The sequence below is a fragment of the Pelophylax lessonae genome (genome assembly GCF_965119305.1).
Source record: "Pelophylax lessonae genome assembly, chromosome: 5".
Taxonomy (NCBI): Eukaryota; Metazoa; Chordata; class Amphibia; order Anura; family Ranidae; genus Pelophylax; species Pelophylax lessonae.
In genome coordinates, this window is record NC_138772.1 from 145,483,615 (window position 1) to 145,501,778 (window position 18,164).

The following is an 18,164-nucleotide window of genomic DNA, read 5'->3' on the forward strand; positions in this document are numbered from 1 at the left end:
ACAGTTACACCTGTCTGTTCTCTCTACAGTTATCTCTGTCTCTTCTCTCTACAGTTACCTCTACCTGTTTTCTCTACAGTTATCTCTGCCTGTTTTCTCTACAGTTACCCCTACCTTTCCATAATCTCTAAAGTTAGCTCTGTCTGTTCTCTCTACAGTTACCTGTGTCTGTTTTCTCTACAGTTACCTCTGTCTGTTCCTTCTACAGTTACCTCTGCCTGTTTTCTCTACAAATATCTCTGTCTGTTCTCTCTACAGTTAACTCTGCTTGTTCTCTCTACAGTTACCTCTGCCTGTTCTCTCTGTCGTTATCTCTGTCTGTTCTCTCTACAGTTATTCCTACCTGCCTGTATTCTCTACAGTTACCTCTGTCTGTTCTCTCTAGTTACCCTACCTTCCCACACTCACTACAGTTACCTCTGTTTGTTCTCTCTACAGTTACCTCAGTTTTTTCTCTCTACAGTTACCTCTGCCTGTTCTCTCTGCAGTTACCTCTGTCTGTTCTCCCTACAGTTATCGCTGCCTTTTCTCTCTACAGTTACCCCTATCTGCCTCTATTTTCTACAGTTACCTCTGTCTGTTCTCTCTACAGTTACCCCTACCTTCCCATGCTCTCTACAGTTACCGCTGTCTGTTCTCTGTACAGTTATCCCTACCTTCCCGTGCTCTCTACAGTTACCTCTGCTTGTTCTCTTTACAGTTACTTCTTTCTGTTCTCTCTACAGGTACCCCTACCTGCCTGTACTCTCTACAGTTACCTCTGCCTGTACTCTCTACAGTTACCTCTGCCTGTTCTCTCTACAGTTCCATTTGTCTGTTCTCTCTACAGTTACCCCTACCTGCCTGTACTCTCTACAGTTACCTCTGCCTGTTCTCTCTACAGTTACCTCCATCTGTTATCTCTACAGTTACCTCTGCCTGTTCTATCTACAGTTACCGCTGCTTATTCTCTCTACAGTTACCTCTGCCTGTTCTGTCTACAGTTACCTCTGCTTGTTCTCTCTACAGTTACCTCTGCCTGTTCTCTCTACAGTTACTTATGCCTACTTATTCTCTCTACAGTTCTCTCTGCCTGTTCTCTCTATAGTTACCTCTGCCTGTTTTCTCTACAGTTACCTGTGTCTTTTCTCTCCAAAATTACCTCTGTCTTTTCACTCTACAGTTACCTCTGCCTGTTCTCTCTACAATTACATCTGCTTGATCTCTCTACAGTTACCTCTGTCTGTTCTCTCTACAGTTACCCGTAAGTGCCTTGACTCTCTACAGCTACCTGTGACTATTCTCTATACAGTTATCTCTGTCTGTTCGCTCTACAGTTACCCCTACCTGCATGTACTCTCCACTGTTACCGCTGCATTTTGTCTCTACAGTTACCCCTGCTTGTTCTCTCTGCAGTTGCCTCTGCCTGTTCTCTCTACAGTTACCTCTGTCTGTTCTCTCTATAGTTACCTCTGTATGTTGCCTCTACAGTTACCTCTGCATGTTTTCTCTACAGTTATCTCTGTCGGTTCTCTTTACAGTTACCTCTGCTTGTTCTCTCTACAGTTACCTCTGTCTGTTCCCTCTACAGTTACCTCTGCATGTTGTCTCTAAAGTTATCTCTGCCTGTTCTCTCTAAAGTTACCTCTGTCTGTTCTCTCTATAGTTACTTCTAGCTGCCTGTGCTCTCTACATTTACCTGTTTTTGCTCTCTTGCATTAGCTCTATATGTTCACTCTCCAGTTACCTGCATCTGTCATTTCTTTTTCTTTTTGCTATCTGTCTGTTTTCTCTACAGTTACCTCTCTCTGCATAGAGTTAATTAAGTCTGCCTGTTTTCTCTTCTATTTTTTTTTTATCTCTCTTCAGTTATAAATGGTAAATGAGTTGAAGCATCAAAACTGCCATATAATTGCATCCATAATCTTATTCTTTGCTATTATAATTTCAAGAGTTAACTGTATAATATTGATCTTTTCATATTATCCTTTCAAGCAAAATACCAGAGGTTAATATCTGTGACAACCACTCCAAACTATCCCATGATAGAGAACACCAAAATATTCACACTCGGTCCACAAAAATGAAAATAAAACACACTCGCTGACAAGTTACATTAGATTTCATACTGTGCAAAGTGCAGTTCGAAATAACTCAGATTTGCTAAATTTACAGTAATTATAGTAGATAATTGTGAGATGGTTACATTTACTGAAATGCACTGTGGATAATTAATAATGTAATTAATATTGTTTCTTTGCAGGAAATTCTAATGTGACAGTTGCTGGTTTCTACATTCAGTAATAATAAACATTTTGTTTATATAGAATGTTGGTCCCCAGGGAACTAAACACTTCATAATTATAAAAGAAATCATAAAGAAAATATAATAGATTTTATAAATACCAGATCCATGTTATCCTTTATATTTCCAAATTGTGATCTGATAAAGGAATGCTTAATAAAAGATATGTAAACATGAACATTTTAAGATTTTAGCATACCTGGCAGCTGAGGAGATGTCATGTAGGTGTGAGAAAGAAAGGAAAATGACTGCTGATTACACATGCTACTTGGAAGTAATATATTGAGGCTTCTTTGGTGACATATCCTGTGTAGTTCAAATGAGGTCAACTTGATAAACAGACAGTTATCTATAGTAGTGTTAGTGTCATGGCTGACAGCATCAGTACAAAATCCTTTTATAAGGAATGACAGGAATTGTTAGCAACAAGCATACAGTATACGTTATCTTTAAATTGAACTTTCAAATTTGTGCGGAAATTCGGGAGTGCCAACATTTCTGTGTACGGAGATATACTGTATTTATGTATTTACTTTATTTTGGCATTTGTACATTTACCTCACGGCAATGCTCAGGTGTCTTTTGTTTGACAATAACTTGTCTATTAGCCCTAAAAATGGCCAGAACTGAAGGATTCCATCCCTATAGCCTTCATTATAGTTCACCCCAAAGTTTGTGAACTTCTATAAAGATTTTAAAACATTCTTGTGAACTGAACCTAGGAAGATTTTTGCATCTTTAATACCCAATATAAAATATACAAAAATCATTGTAAAAAGGAATGATATTTTCTAATTATTTTAGGCTGGAAATGTACATTAAAAATAAATTTGATCAGATAATGAAGCAAGGGAAGACATTACCCACCCCAAGCCTGGTAAGATGATTGAAAGATCTAACATTCACTGAACACCATACATTCCTGTCAGGTTATAGGTTTAAGATCATTATTTCCTTCTGTATTGCAAATTCAGAACAGGACAGAAAATATGTTCTGTAGACTGTAACAAACGGCAAGTCACATGTGTGTGATGATTTGTCATTCTGCAGGACATCGCTGCTTACATTCAAAAGCAATGAATCCTGCCTCTAGAGGTGATTATTCTTTATTACTGTAAAGGAAAGAACTGACACTCTGAGTAAAGGAAGCGTAGCACTCTAATTGTGTGAATAGGAATCATAGACAGTGGCAGTAGCTGTGTGTGGCTCAAAGGCGGCATGGGTCTAGTAGCAGCTGCAACCTCTTCTCCTACACAGCTTTGTAGTACTAACCTGTCTCCAAAGAGTTACTGTTTGCACCTAAGTGGTGGAATTATATAAAATTTATGATGTGAAATAATTCATGTCACTCTGTTTAGCTTTTAGCGAGTTGCATTTCAGGATATGTAAATATATGCAAACCTCCACTGTAAAATGTGACAGAAACATACTACATTTGCAGTGTAGCACACAAGCATTTTGTCATATGATACTTTGCCATTTAGTCTTAAAGTAAATCTGTTACAAACCCAGGCATATCATTAAAAAAAAATGTCGCCTTCAATGAAGACCATATATCACAATGATTGGTAAATCCAAAGATACTGTATAGGCAGTTCACTTTCTGGCAAATCTCAAATTGTCATATAAATGTTGCAATATTAGCCCCACCGCCTTTCACCTCAAAAAACTTTTCATTGGTCTGTTTATGTGATGGGTTGACCTCCCGTTTCACAAGTGGGTAAAACATGTGTAAACTGGAGCATAAAAGTAAATGGAAGTCACTAGCCAATTCCAGCAAATAGACATATACAGTAGGTCTTGCTAAACAATTGTCTAATATTCACCTAGTTATTCTTCTGGCCAACCACTCGAAAGCTCTAAAGACCATGAGAGGAATTTATCAGAACAGGAGCAGCTACAATTTGGAACAGCTGTGCCTCACAACCAATCAGCTTCTAGCTTTTATTTTCAAAGATAGAAGCTAATTGGTTGCCATACTCAGCTGCTCCAGTTTTAATAATTGTCCCCCAATGACTTTTCTCAATTGCTAAACCAAAGGCAAAATCAAATGACTTGTTCAGTGAAGGTCTCTGCTCTAATTTGGTGGTGATAGCCATGGGACTGCATTGTGCAACCAGCAAGATGGTTATATTAAAACAGCTGTCTCTGCATCTATAGTTAGCATTTTTACTGCTTGGGTAGAGTAAATGGTAATGCCTTATATCAAAGGTTCTGCCTATATAACATAATTATGACTGCAAACATAGGCCTGTATGTTCATAGAAAAGGAAATAACAGTTGATACTTATTTAATACATTTCACTCTTGTTTACACATGGATGGTGGCATAATGGGTTTTATAATTCCATGGGCAACTATAATTTACTTTATTTATTCAACAGGTATACAGTAAAAGATAAATCATAGTAGTGATTCAAATTTTATTTTACAATAATTACATCACCATCATAGGATTCCTGGTTGATTGTTATTGGTTGCTGCCAACCAATAGTCTTTATACTTCCTTGCCAAATAAACTTGTCAATGCCATGTATAATGGTGTGAAATGTTGCTACAGATGGTTGAACAAACTGGTTATATTTGGCCAGGAAACATTGTTAAGTGGTGGGTCATCAAAGCTGATGATGGATCTACATCACTTGACAATATGATTAATGCTGGATTTATATTAAGAGACGTTATTAATATTTTCATTTTTTTTTAATCAGTTCCCCTCTAGAACAATTTTTTTTTAACATTTTTTACACAAATTAAAATCTGCATTTTGAGATATAAAATTACTTAAAACCCCCGTAACATTTTATATATATATATTCTGAAAGCAGAGGCCTGTAAAATAGGAGATAGGTAGTTGCAATTTTTCATGTTGTACAATATTTGCATTTTTATCAAATGTATATTTTCAGGAAAAAATACACTAAAATTAATTATATTGCACAAAAACACAATTTAATCCCAATTTTTAGAATTAAATTAAAGATGAAGTAGTGTAGAAAAAAAATCTAATTAAAATTGCATGGGACCACACAAAATGCCAAAATATTATGGTACACAAATTTATAAATAGGTGACATTTTAATTGCTTTTACAGCTCTTCAGTTTAGAGTAAACTTTAAAAGAAGCCCCCAGAATTATTACTCTCCGGCTCCAGAAATATATACCAGACGTGGGGCAATCACCATTTACATACATGCATGCTTTTGTATCTGTGGGTGTTTGCAGGGTGATAGAGTTGCTTTTAATTTTTTTTTAATTTATTCAACTTTTATTTTTCTTTAGCTTTTTTTTTTATTTAACTTTATTACTTTCACAAGGGGGCTAGCAAGCCTCCTATGTGAGAGCATTGGACAGGTGACAAGTCCTCATTATGAAGACATCCGGGGTCTTCTTACCTCAGCTAGAACACTGAAGATGGGTCATGGATTGGTCTTCCAGCATGACAATGACCAAAAATATACTGCCAAGGCAGCAAAGGAGTGGCTCAAGAACAAGCACATTAAGATCATGGAGTGGCCTAGTTAGTCTCCAGGCCTTAAAGCAGAGCTCCAGTGACCCCCTCCCCCATTAAGATTCAGCAAATACAAATACTGTAGCTGCTGAATTTTAATATTAGCGATGTCGGCACCCCAGCTTATTTTTCAATCGGCTCTCGGGGGCTGCTGCCACCATTCCTTCTTAGGGAAACTGGTTCCCTACTGCATATGCGCCAAATGCGCTGCGCTTTCTGAATGCCCTAGCAGCCGGGGAAGGAGGAGGGGGGCCGAACTTCCTGTGGTAAGGTCCATGGCAAGGTCTCCCAGAAGTGGGGACAGATACCTGTAAAAAACAGATACCAGCTCCCGCCCTCCCCCCCCAAAAGGTGCCAAATATGGCAGTGGAGGGGGGGCAAACAAGTGGAGCTTCCCCTTTTGGATGCAGCTCCACTTTAATCCAAAAAAAAATGTATGGAGGGAGCTGAAACTTCCAGTTGCCAAGAGACAGCCAAGAAACCTTCAGGATTTAACCTCTTCACGACCACCCACCGCCTATTTACTGCGGCAGTGCGGCCCTCCTGTGCAAACCAACGTAGACCAACATTGGTTGTGCGCCTGCAGCTAGGGGGCAAGCGCGCGCCGCTGGTGGCTCGCTCCCACCCCCACTCGGCAGCGGGGACTCTGATGCACTGGGCAGGCGGCTTTGATTACTTATCCCCAGATGAGAGAATAGCCTTGGAGGAGCTTAAGGCAGCTGAGGGAGTTGTTATCAAGAAGAGTGACAAGGGAGGCAATGTGGTGCTGCTGTCTGAGATTAACTATGAACAAGAGGTTGCTCGGTTACTCTCAGACAGCAGCACCTATCAGAAATTGGAGACTAACCCTTTCTCCAACCTTGTGGCCAGCATCAATGAAAAACTTTCCCTGGCATATGAGGCAAACCTAATCACCAAACGTGAAAAAAGCTATCTTGAGGTCAATGAATTCAATCTACCTACATTTTATTTATTACCTAAATAACATAAAAATTGTAAGAATCCTCCAGGGAGACCAATTGTCTCGGCGGTAGGTGGTCCTCTGGAGAAGTTGGGTAGATATTTAGACTCCTTTATCAAAGATTTTGTGATTGACTTGCCCTCATATGTCAGGGACACAGGGTATGTCCTTAACAAGATCCAAGATCTTAATGTCCCAGATGGATCACTTCTTGTTGGGATCGACGTTGAATCTCTATATACGTCCATATCCAACGACTGGGTCATTATGGCCGTCTACCATTTTTTGGAGAAAAAATATCCCCAATTTGGGGCCCAAAACGAGTTCCTTCTGGAGATCCTAGAGTTGGCTTTGACTTATAATTACTTTCAATTTCTTGGAAAGAATTTCCAACAAATAAGAGGCACAGCGATGGGTACCCCTTGGGCTCCCTCCTATGCCTGTTTACACCTAGGTCTCTGGGAGGAAGAAATCATATATGCTTCCTTGATTTACCTCAGCCATGCTAAGACATGGCTGAGGTACATTGATGACATATTAGTGGTATGGGAAGGCACTGTTCTGGAATTGGAGGAGTTCATTACTGAACTTAACTCCAATTGTCGGAACATGAGATTGACTTACATGGTTGACAGCACACAGATTGCCTTCCTTGATTTAAAAATATCTCTTCACAATGGTAGACTTTTTACGGCTACATACAGGAAGGAGACAGCGGCGAATACTCTGCTGTGTGCAGATAGCCATCCCCCTGAGCCCCTCAAGAAAGAGATACCAGTGGGGCAGTTCATTCGAATCAAGAGAAATTTTACTGATCATAATGAATACCTTCAGGAGGCTGACAAGCTCTATAGACGTTTTAGAGAGAGGGGTTACTCTCATAGGGTTCTCAGAAGAGCCAAACAGTTGGCTGGCAAACGCACGCGTCAGGAATGACTTAATCCCACAGATAAACCATCATCTACACCAAATTTGCATCCTAGAGTTATCACCAAATTTGGTGGTCAGTGGCAGGATGTGAAGAAAATTCTTGAAAATCATTGGCACATCCTACTTAGATCTGATAGATTGAGTATGCCGTCCAGTTCTGGGCACCGGCCCTCAGAAAGGATGTGCTGGAACTGGAAAGAGTCCAGAGAAGGGCAACAAAAATAATTGGGGGAATGGAGGGCATCAGCTATGAGGAAAGACTACAAGCACTGGACTTATTCTCTCTGGAGAAGAGACGATTGAGGGGGGGATATGATATCAATGTACAAATACTGTACTGGTGACCCTAGCATAAGGAACAAACTATTCAGAGAAAGGGAATACAATAAGAAACGTGGCCACTCACTAAAACTAGAGGAAAGGCGGTTTAACCTTAAAGTACGTAGGGGGTTCTTCACTGTAAGAGCGGTAAGGATGTGGAATTCTCTTCCACAAGCAGTCGTATCAGCAGGAAGCATCGATAGTTTCAAAAAACTATTAGATGGGCACCTTAAAGACCACAACATACAGGGGTATACAATGTACGGTTAACAGCAAACACACACACACATCATAGGTTGAACTGGATGGACAGATGTCTTTTTTCAACCTCACTAACTATGTAACTATGTAATTGAGTAAAACGGTCGGACCAAGACCATTAACGGTGGCCAAACGTGCCAGCAATCTTGGTGATGTTTTGGTCCATTCCGAATTTAAAAGGAAAACAAGCCGTAACTGGCTCACTGATCCCCCCCCCCCCCCCTTAATGGGATGTTTCCATTCATTGCGGTATTTGCAAATTTGTAGATAAGACTGACAGTTTTACTGATGCAAGTAGGGCCAAGACTTTCCTCATCTGACAGTTCATCAATTGTGCTACCTCTCGGGTGCTGTATATTATAGAGTGCCCCTGTAACAAATTCTATGTAGGGTAAACTAAGAGACAACTTAGAATCAGTATTAATGAACACCTTAAAAGCATTTGTTTAAAAGAAGAAACTCCATTGGCCCTTCATTTGCAGAAAAACACAGTAATGACTTAAAAGGATTTAGAGTAAATGGGTTCTTTGCCCTGAATCTTCCCCCTAGGCGGGGTGATTTTGATAGGGTACTGTTACAAAAGGAAAAGGCCTGGATTTTCAGGCTGAATACCTTGGTTCCTAACTGACTCAACACTGAGATGAGCCTTAAGGTATTCCTGGAACCCTAATTTCAAAATTACCCTAGTGATATTTGAGAGATAAGGGTTTCCTCTCCCAACTCCAACTGGGTCAGGTGTCGCCATTATGTGTATAGTAATAATGATAATAAAAACATTCTTTACCATATCATAATATTTCTAGGATACTGTTTAAATATGGAGACAGACAGATATGGTAAAATGTGATTTAAAGAAGAATTAATATACAACATCTAGATTCCCTCGCTTTGAGGAGTTACTCTCTGGTCAGGCTTGACCGGAGGTGATTCCTGTTAGAAACTTCTGTATGTGTCTCAATAAAACACTAAGAAATTAGCAATCTATAATGATATTACTTCCCTATATTTTTTGATTCTTTCATTATGGTACGGTATTCCTTGCCCTGTAGTCATCATAGTGGAAGTTACTCTGGCTGTTTCTTAGTATCATTATTACTATTTTTATTTTTGTTCCTACTATCTGCTGCATCTGACAGATTAACTCTTCCTGATTGTTTTTGATCCTCTCCCTGTCTGTGGCAAGGTATACCCTCTGTCAGCTTTCAGATAGATGATTTGGTAGTTGATGAATAAACGTCTTATATCTCCTCTATTCCCCTGATAATGAATTTGTTACAGGGTTGTATTACAACATAATAGCTTTTTAGCCCTGCTTTGAATTCTTCTATATAATTGGGTTTTACAGGGGATGCTCCTTCTCATTGGTATGTAGGACTGAATTTTATGCCAGGTGATCTGGAGTGTATATGGGTCTAACTTAAATTCCTTGTATATCACTCTCATTTCTTGCTTTGGTGTTTGTGTTCTCTCCTTCCTCTTGGTCTCCTTACATTTGAGAGGGATATGTGTTAATCTTTGTATCCGCTATATTTATTGTAAATCTGTGTGGCTCTGGTATTTTTCCTATTTGTCTGAGTCTGCAGCACCTCTGTCTGTCCACAAGATGTCCCCCACTCCCGGCGCTGCCTCCCGATACCCATTGGTATACTGGCCAATCACGGGCCTGAACCCCAGGTATATAGAGGGATGGCACTCACGACGTAATTACATCCTGACGAAGCGTGCTGGGTCAGGTGAAACGCGCTGACGTCACACGCCGGAGCCTCTCACTCCGCCCCATGCCTGAGCGGCAACGCCGCCACCGCCAGCTGCCCACAATCCAGGCAATTCATCTGATGCCCGAGAAATTTACCAGCCTCTATGTGCATGGAAGCGGCAACTTATTGGGTCCACCTCTGAATAACTCCATTTCACAGCCCTGTGGGAAGTCATCTTGCTGGGAGCATTGAAAAACGATAATCACCGCTATATGAAGACATACAGCTTACATCTGCAAACTGGCCCCCTCCTTCCGCCTTTGTTGCTGGTAAGAGACATTCTCTTATTTCTAAACAAGTCACGCCAGAAACTGTGTCTACTTTATCCAGAGATCATCTTGACTGTGCATACATATGTTTACTCTGGCCAAAGTGACTACCGGCTACGGCCATATATTACCAGCATGATATGAAGGTTGTAATAATGAGGCCGGGTTACTGCAATGTTTCAAACATTTGGAACAAAAGCTTGAAGTCTTCTTAAGCCTTAGAATCAATCATCCCCATGGCTCCTACTTCTTGGCTGAGAATGATCTAATGCTATCAGTGCTCCACCATTATTGGATAGTACTGGTGTGGCTCATATCAATCTACAGGCCGCAACAATCAGTCTATATTTCCACTTGTACTCCTAACTGTACATTTATCTGGAAATCAGGAACTGCTCTTTGCACCTACAGGACTGTGGCCCCGTATTCCCCTCTGGATTTTCTGGAAAATATCCCTTCCCCCCCCCCTGCTTTTTTGGGCATACCCCACCCCCTAACTACCAATGCCATTCCAATGAAGTCCTTCCATCTTTACCTTAGTGTCCCTTTGTCATGAATTTGATTCGGGGTTGTATTGGGGCAGTACTGCAGGGGGGGTTTTTGCTGAGCTGGTTTGGTGTTGGGCGGCCTGGGTGTGGGGTGAAGTATCTTTGAGGCCATTTGTGTGTGTTTTTATGAGCAGGGACGTGGTCTATCTGGGCAACAGTTTTGTTTAAATGTGATATTATTATATCAGCCTTCATAAAGTACATTTTTTACCTTTTTCAAAATACCTGTGTTGGAGCCATTTTTTGCAACTCCTTTTGTGTGTTTTCTCTATTATGCTATTTCAGTTGCTTGGCTCACCGGTTATACTACCGTAGGGTATTCAATATAGGTGTTATATTTCCGCCAGTATTCATACTGGGCGGTTGTTCTCTACCCAGGGATTAATTTTTCCTTCTTCCCCCTCCCCTCCCCCTTTTTGATTTTTGGCTTTGATTACCGCCTGACCCCCGCGGTCACTACCCGCTGAGAGAGAAGAGCGGTCAGCTGTTGTAAACACAGATGACTGTTCTTCTCCCTGGAATGATCATAGAGCTCCTGTGATCCTTTTATATAGGAACACAGGTCTCTATGGTCATTTCACAAGCCACGTCCCCCCCACAGTTAGAATCACTCCCCTAGGCTCAAAAAGTGTCAAAAATGTCAGTTAGGGGTCCGATCTGTCTGCCGCAATGTCGCAGTCCCGCAAAAAAATCACAGATTGCCACCATTACTAGTAAAAAAAAAAAAAACAATAAAAATGACATAAATCTTTCCCGTAGTTAGTAGACGCGATAATTTTGCGCAAACCAATCAAAATACACTTATTGCGATTTTTTTTTTACCACAAATATATAGCAGAAAACAGATTGGCCTAAAATGTTAAAAAAATTTTTGGAAGAATGTCATATAGCAGAATGTGAAAAATATTGTTTTTTTTTTTTTTTTCAAAATTGTCGCTATTTTTTTGTTTATAGCGCAAAAAATAAAAATCGCGCAGGTGATCAAATACCACCAAAAGAAAGCTCTATTTGTGGGAAAAAAGGGACATCAATTTTATTTGGGTACAGTGTCGCACGACCGCGCGATTATCCGTTAAAGTCACGCAGTGCCGAATCACAAAATAGGGCCTGGTCATTAAGGGGGCAAATCCTTCCGGTCTTAAATTGGTTAAAGGGGAAAATCTTCTGGTCCAGAAGTGGTTAAAGAAGATCTCTAAAGAAGATTGGACCAAAATCCCTTCTGAGATGTTTGCAGACCTGGTTACCAACTACAAGAAACACCTTATCTCTGTGCTTTCCAACAATGGTTTCTCCACCAAGTACCAAATCATCTTTTGCCTGGGGATCAATTTTTAGTTTACTCACTGAACTGCAATGTAATTTATAGCATTTGTTTTATGTGTTTTTTTTTCCTGAATTTTTTGTTGATATTCTGTCTCTACAATTAAAAATACACCTATGATAAAATTGTAGACCCTTCATTTCTTTGTAAGTGGGAAAACTTAAAAAATCTGCAGGGGATTAAATAAATATTTCCCCCATTGTATGAAATAATATTGGTATGTCATTTTAAGATTTCCTTTTCTGCCTCTCACATTGGTTTATGCTGTATAATTCTTTCAAAACACCTTATGGAATTCATGACTGTCCATTGATCTTGCCACTTTTCTCGCTGGCTCAAGCAGTGAGCTAATGTCTATGATGTACCAGAATTATTAAGAAGAATACTGACAAAAAGGCTAAAAACCCTTGTGTCATGGTCAAGGGTCAGGCTCGGAAACCAGCAGCTATAGTAGTAGAGAGGCTCCCACTGACCAGCTAGATAAGTACACAAGCAAGTCACTCTGGGAGATGACACAGAGTCACCCGAGGTGCAGGGTCTAAGCACTAGCTGGTATTCATTAGAGCCTCCAAAGGTAAAGATGGGTTTTACTGCGTGTTAGTACCAGGTCACAGTCCTCAGGATTATCCCATCAGGAGGTGAGCAATCCAGTGTTCAGAAGCACATATAGCAGGTAGGGATCAAGCAGAATCATAGTCAAGGATCAAGTCAACAGTAGGTAACAAGTAGTTGTAGGATGGGATCAAGGGAACCACTGTTGAGGAACAAGCCAAAGGTCAAAAACAAATGGTTGAAAGTGGAGGGGTGGTCGAGGTAACCACGGCATTACCTGTCTGGAGTTTGCATGTTCTCCTTATGTTTCCTTCAGGTACTCCGGTTTCCTCCCACGGACATGCTGGTAGGTTAAATATCTGCCGCCTAAATTGGCCCTGGTATGTGTGTGTATAAATGTGAGTTAGGGACCATAGTCTTTAAGCTCCATGAGGACAGTGAATGTACAATATATATGTGTAAAGTGCTCTGTAAATTGACAGCGCTATTTAAGTACCTATAATAAATAAATAAAATAAAAATAACATATTGGCTAGAGAGAGCTCAACAATCTGGCAAACAGGAAGCACAGACACATGGCCTAAATCAGGAAGTTTATGGGAGGAGCAAAGAGCTAAAGGTTCACAGGAAACAAGAGGCGAGGCAAGATTGTTCCAAGAAATCAGGCAGAGCAGTCCAGCATCTCAGGTGGGTCAGCAGGAGCTACTGCCAGATGTAGCAGAGGTTGTGGGTTCAGTCCTGACACCTTGTTTGATTGCTTTAGTTTGCCTACTCAGAAGTTGACAGCAGATGGAGTCTGCAGTTGGCCTGCCCAGTTGAACAATATAACTGTTCATATTTAAGAATGTGTGGGTTGGCACAAATATTTTAGGGTGATCTTTTATCTGCCATGGCTTCCTGATGCCTCTAAGTTACCTAAAGCAAAACCTTTTTTTTTTTTTAATTTGGTTGGAACATGCATAACCTCCATCAGGTATTGTTTGCCTTCTACATTCTACTGAAAAGATATCCCTTCATTTCCTGCCCTGTAAACACAACAAAATGTGAGTAAATGTCTCCAAAGTAAGGAAAACACTCTCTTAGACAATTGTCCCTGGAACTAGTGACCCCGTGGCAGATCCCTGTTCTTGTGATGAGAACAACTGAAAATTTGTGATTTTCTCTTCAGTCCTGGTGACAAGGATCAACAGGATAGAGTGGGTGAATCTTTGCAGTTGGGACATGGACAGCGATAAAACCTGTCAGGGGGTCTAAACCTTCCTCAGTCCTTCCAAAGCTAAATGTTACAGACAGGGCAGATCCTTACAAAAAAAAAATACAGAAATGGGTATTCCTCCACTCAACATTCCACCTCAGCTTTTTAATCCCCAACATACTGTTCTTACAGATCAGTAGCCCCCAGATCCAAACTCTTACTGCTTTGTTGTCTCTAGCTATTCTGACTTCATATCTTTTCCTTTTTTCATACTTCCTACTTCCTCTCCCTACTTCTACTTCCAAAGCTAACTACACTCTACTCAAAATCCTCTTGTTATTGAAATTGCAAAAATGTAACCTTCAAATGATATGGGATATTCAGACTATATCATTGGTATTGATGTTCCAGCATAAAGTGGTTGTAACCATAAAAAAAAAGAAAAAAAAAAAAAAGAAAAGTCTGCTGACCATGGTAATAATGGCTGCTGATCCATGATACTGTGGTCAGTTTCCATGCCTCCATAATCCCGGGAGTCTGTGTGTGTGTAAGCCATCTCCTCCCCATATTTTTAAAAAAACACATACACTGGACAGCATATCTTGCTGTAACAGAGGGGATTCCAGGATTTGTAATTAGTGAATTTGCAACCGCTTTTACACTTGTACCATATGTTGGAATTGTAAGGGAATGTGTCTTATTTTCTTAATTGTATCTGATAACTTTGTTCTTCGATATTCAATTGTAAATGTTACACAGAAAAAGAAAATATGTGTATACAATATATTATTAATTGAGGCTACTTGCAAAATTTACCCTGGGCTAGGAGGGTAAAGCTATTTTGGGCCCATGTGCATATGTATAGGTTAGACAAATCTCCAGGGACTTTCCACCACTGAGCCAAAACATATTATAGATCACAGAGTGCTAATGGCAGATATCCTAAGAAATCCTTCTTGTTTGTGCTTTTTTTTTGCTTAATAATATTGTTGCATTAGGACAAATCAGAGGGTTCAATTTACAAAAACTTGAGAGGGCACCTGTGCATGGTAGCCAATCAGGTTCTAACTTCAGCTTGTACAATAAAGCTTTGAAAAAAAAAAACCTGGAAGCTGATTGGCTTCTATGCAGAGTTGCACTCGATTTTGCACTCTCCAGTTTTAGTAAATCAACCCTACTGTCTCCTCTGCTCATTTACATTTTCCTTATATTACATCTGTTGTTGTTTGTTTCATGTACTGCTATTAGGCAGACAGTCTCAGCCAATGATATGCAATGCTTCCTAAGAATATCCAAACCACTTCCATTTATATATACACCCATTTTATCATCTTTACTAACTACAAGTCGTATACAATATAATATTTTATATTGCATAATAATTGAGTAATGCAAAAATGACATAAAAAGATGATAAATATTGGATGTAATGGTGGCCATACCAAGACAGATTATCTAATAAAGCAGTTGTTTTAGATCTTCTCTGTCTATAACTGGTTTACATAAGAGTCACTGGTAACTATGAAACTAGACCTACTCGTAGATATGGGATAAATGACTACTGATCAAACTATTTTCAGCAGAGCTAGATAATCATGTTTAGAAGATCGTTACTAGATTGTTACATCTGGTGCCTGCTTTACCCATAGATTCATAGACCTATAAGGACAGGGTTACAGCCATCATAAGTAATCTGGGGTCTTAAACCTGTTTAGCAGGGAAAACCATAAAACAGCTGAGATGAAAGGTGCTTCCATGTCCAAAAATGATATGGAGATCAGCATTGGCCTAGATTTTCCATATCAGAGTGAGTCTTACTACAAATTTCTAAATCTATTGAATTGCCTCCAGCTAAGAAAGTCTGAACTGAGACAGCCCAGTCTGTCAGTGTATGAGCAAATTGTTAAGAAATTTTTTTTTTTACTAAGCCTAATCAAAATCCGAATCTCTAGAGAAAAATAAAAAGTAAAACCAAAAGTGGCTACTCCACGGAAAATGTGGACCTTTTAATAAAAAAAAAAAAAAAAATATATATATATATATATATATATATATATATATATATATATATATATATATTACTTTTTAATAATTTCAAATCCCTTCCTTGACCACTCACAATAATGAAAAGTGAGTATCCAGTCATATAGATAGTGTGTGGCATTCATCATATATTCATGATCTGCCACTATTAAGGTGGGGAATGTACTTCATGTGCATCAAAGTGCAGCTGTAAAATATATCATTGCAAGAGCACCATAAAAGTAATTGTGATCACATTTTCTAGAACCAATCTGATGAACCACATTTTTTTATGGATTAAGCATTAAATACTTCAGTAGGAACGAAGGCAGACACAAAAGCAAACCAACCTGCAGCAAAGATATGACAATGAAATATTAATCATACTCAATAAAAAACGAGAGGGCATTACAATCCTGACAAAAATAGAGATAGGTGATGAAATATTCATAAGCAACAGTTTATAAAATCAGGCACAATACCTGTTATACACAGAGCAAGTGAATAGATGAAAGGTGGTAAAATATTTATCTGAACAGGAAAGAAATGGAAAATTTACAAATGATTGTCCGAACATGACAGATTACAGACTTGCGTCATTATACTGTATTGTGCATGCAGGACTTTATGCTACAAATTAGCATGCTTTATTGAATTGCTTTTAATTTATGGACCCATGTGTAGTATAAATTGTGGACTGACTGAAGTTGAGAGTCAATAGGTTTGAAAAACTGAAAATAGATGTATCAAGGAAATTCACAATTCATACAAGCAAATATCAATAGCTGACTATATTCTCTACAGGGAAAAAATGATACTGTTTTTGAAAATAAAGCTGACTAAACTACATTGACCAAACCTAAATTGATTAAAGTCAGCACTCAGTTCACCACTGAAAGGTCTTTACTATACATGATATTGTATGTAAAATATGACAAGATATGCTGGCAGAGCACTGAGGACCAGTATCATTAATAGTCAGGCTGGAATGGTATCCTTAATTTTAATTATTTGTTGGCAATCAGTCAGATTCCCCCACATATGGCCATCTTTATTTAAGGTTACCGTGTGTGGCTTTCCAAAGCACCATTTTTCCAAGAAGAACATCAGTGTGGATTTTTACATACCCCTGAAGTCTCTTTTTTATCTTTTAAATAGATTGAGGAAGGGTTGGAACCCTGTCAATTTTTTAGTGTGTGTGTGTGTGTGTGTGAGAGAGATTTACTCTATTTATCCTGTTGACCACTGTCACTGGAACAGAACGTATTGATAGTCCAAAATGTTATGGTTTTTATCATAGCAGAAGGTGAAGGATTTTTTTTTATTGAGCATACCTGTTCTGGTGATAACTTTGACAAAGGGCATTTCGCTTCATTTTGGAGAAATTTCTTTTCACTTCCTGTTGTGTCTCTGTAACAGAAAGTGAAGAAAAGGCTTTCTAATAGATAGAAGAAATGAAAGATAAGACTAAAATAAAACTTTACACTTAAATGATGTCAGTCATCTTAAGTTATACAACAAAATGTTTCCAGGAAGACATTTCTAAATTGCACCTTGGGAATTGGTTTTCATGTGCCCTGCTTCTCCTTATTCTTTCCACTTTGTAGAAAGCCAGCTCTCAACCTTGGAAACCCAGAAGTTTTTAATATATTGCATTATGTATAGAGTTCTGCTACTTCCTGGAGAAGCACTTTCAAATCTTGTGAGGGGCGGTGGCTATTTCAAAACAGAGGGGACGAGGAAAGAATGATAGAGAAAAGGAAGGCAGGAAGTGGACCCCCCCCCCCCACACACACACACTCACACACACTGGCACCCCATTTTTTCTCTTCATGGCACCACTCTAGTAACATAGAGTTAATAATGACGGTATTATCAAGTGCTTGTAACAGATTTAGATTAGCTTAGAAAGAAATTCCTTGTACAAGATCACCTTTCTTGATGTCATAGTAGATAACATTTAGCTATAAAGGGGTCATCAGGATTTGCTGTTTTCAATTTGAGATCAGCAAACTAAAATTTTTAGCAGTGTGATATAAGCCAACTCTCCATATACCTTTTAATGTGTGTTGCAAAGCTCGTTGTTATCTGGAAAAAAGAAGGTTTTAATATGAAAAACCTTTAATCCAGATAATATTTCCTTTAAAGGTCCCCTTAAAATAGAGTTAGGGTATCCCACACATACTAAAGCAGGACATAGAAGCTGCAAATTCCTTTCCTGCAACCACGGAT

The 18,164-nt window shown here is 39.2% G+C and overlaps 1 protein-coding gene across 1 annotated transcript in view; it reads right to left on the reverse strand.

Moving 5' to 3' along the window:
* The window catches only part of SATB1 (SATB homeobox 1), a 182,140-nt gene extending 164,823 nt beyond the window's left edge, over positions 1-17,317 (reverse strand). The window contains exon 1 of the mRNA XM_082258587.1: positions 17,267-17,317. The gene's annotated coding sequence lies outside the window, so the exon portion shown is untranslated. The remainder of the gene's footprint in view (positions 1-17,266) is intronic.
* Positions 17,318-18,164: the final 847 nt, after the last annotated feature.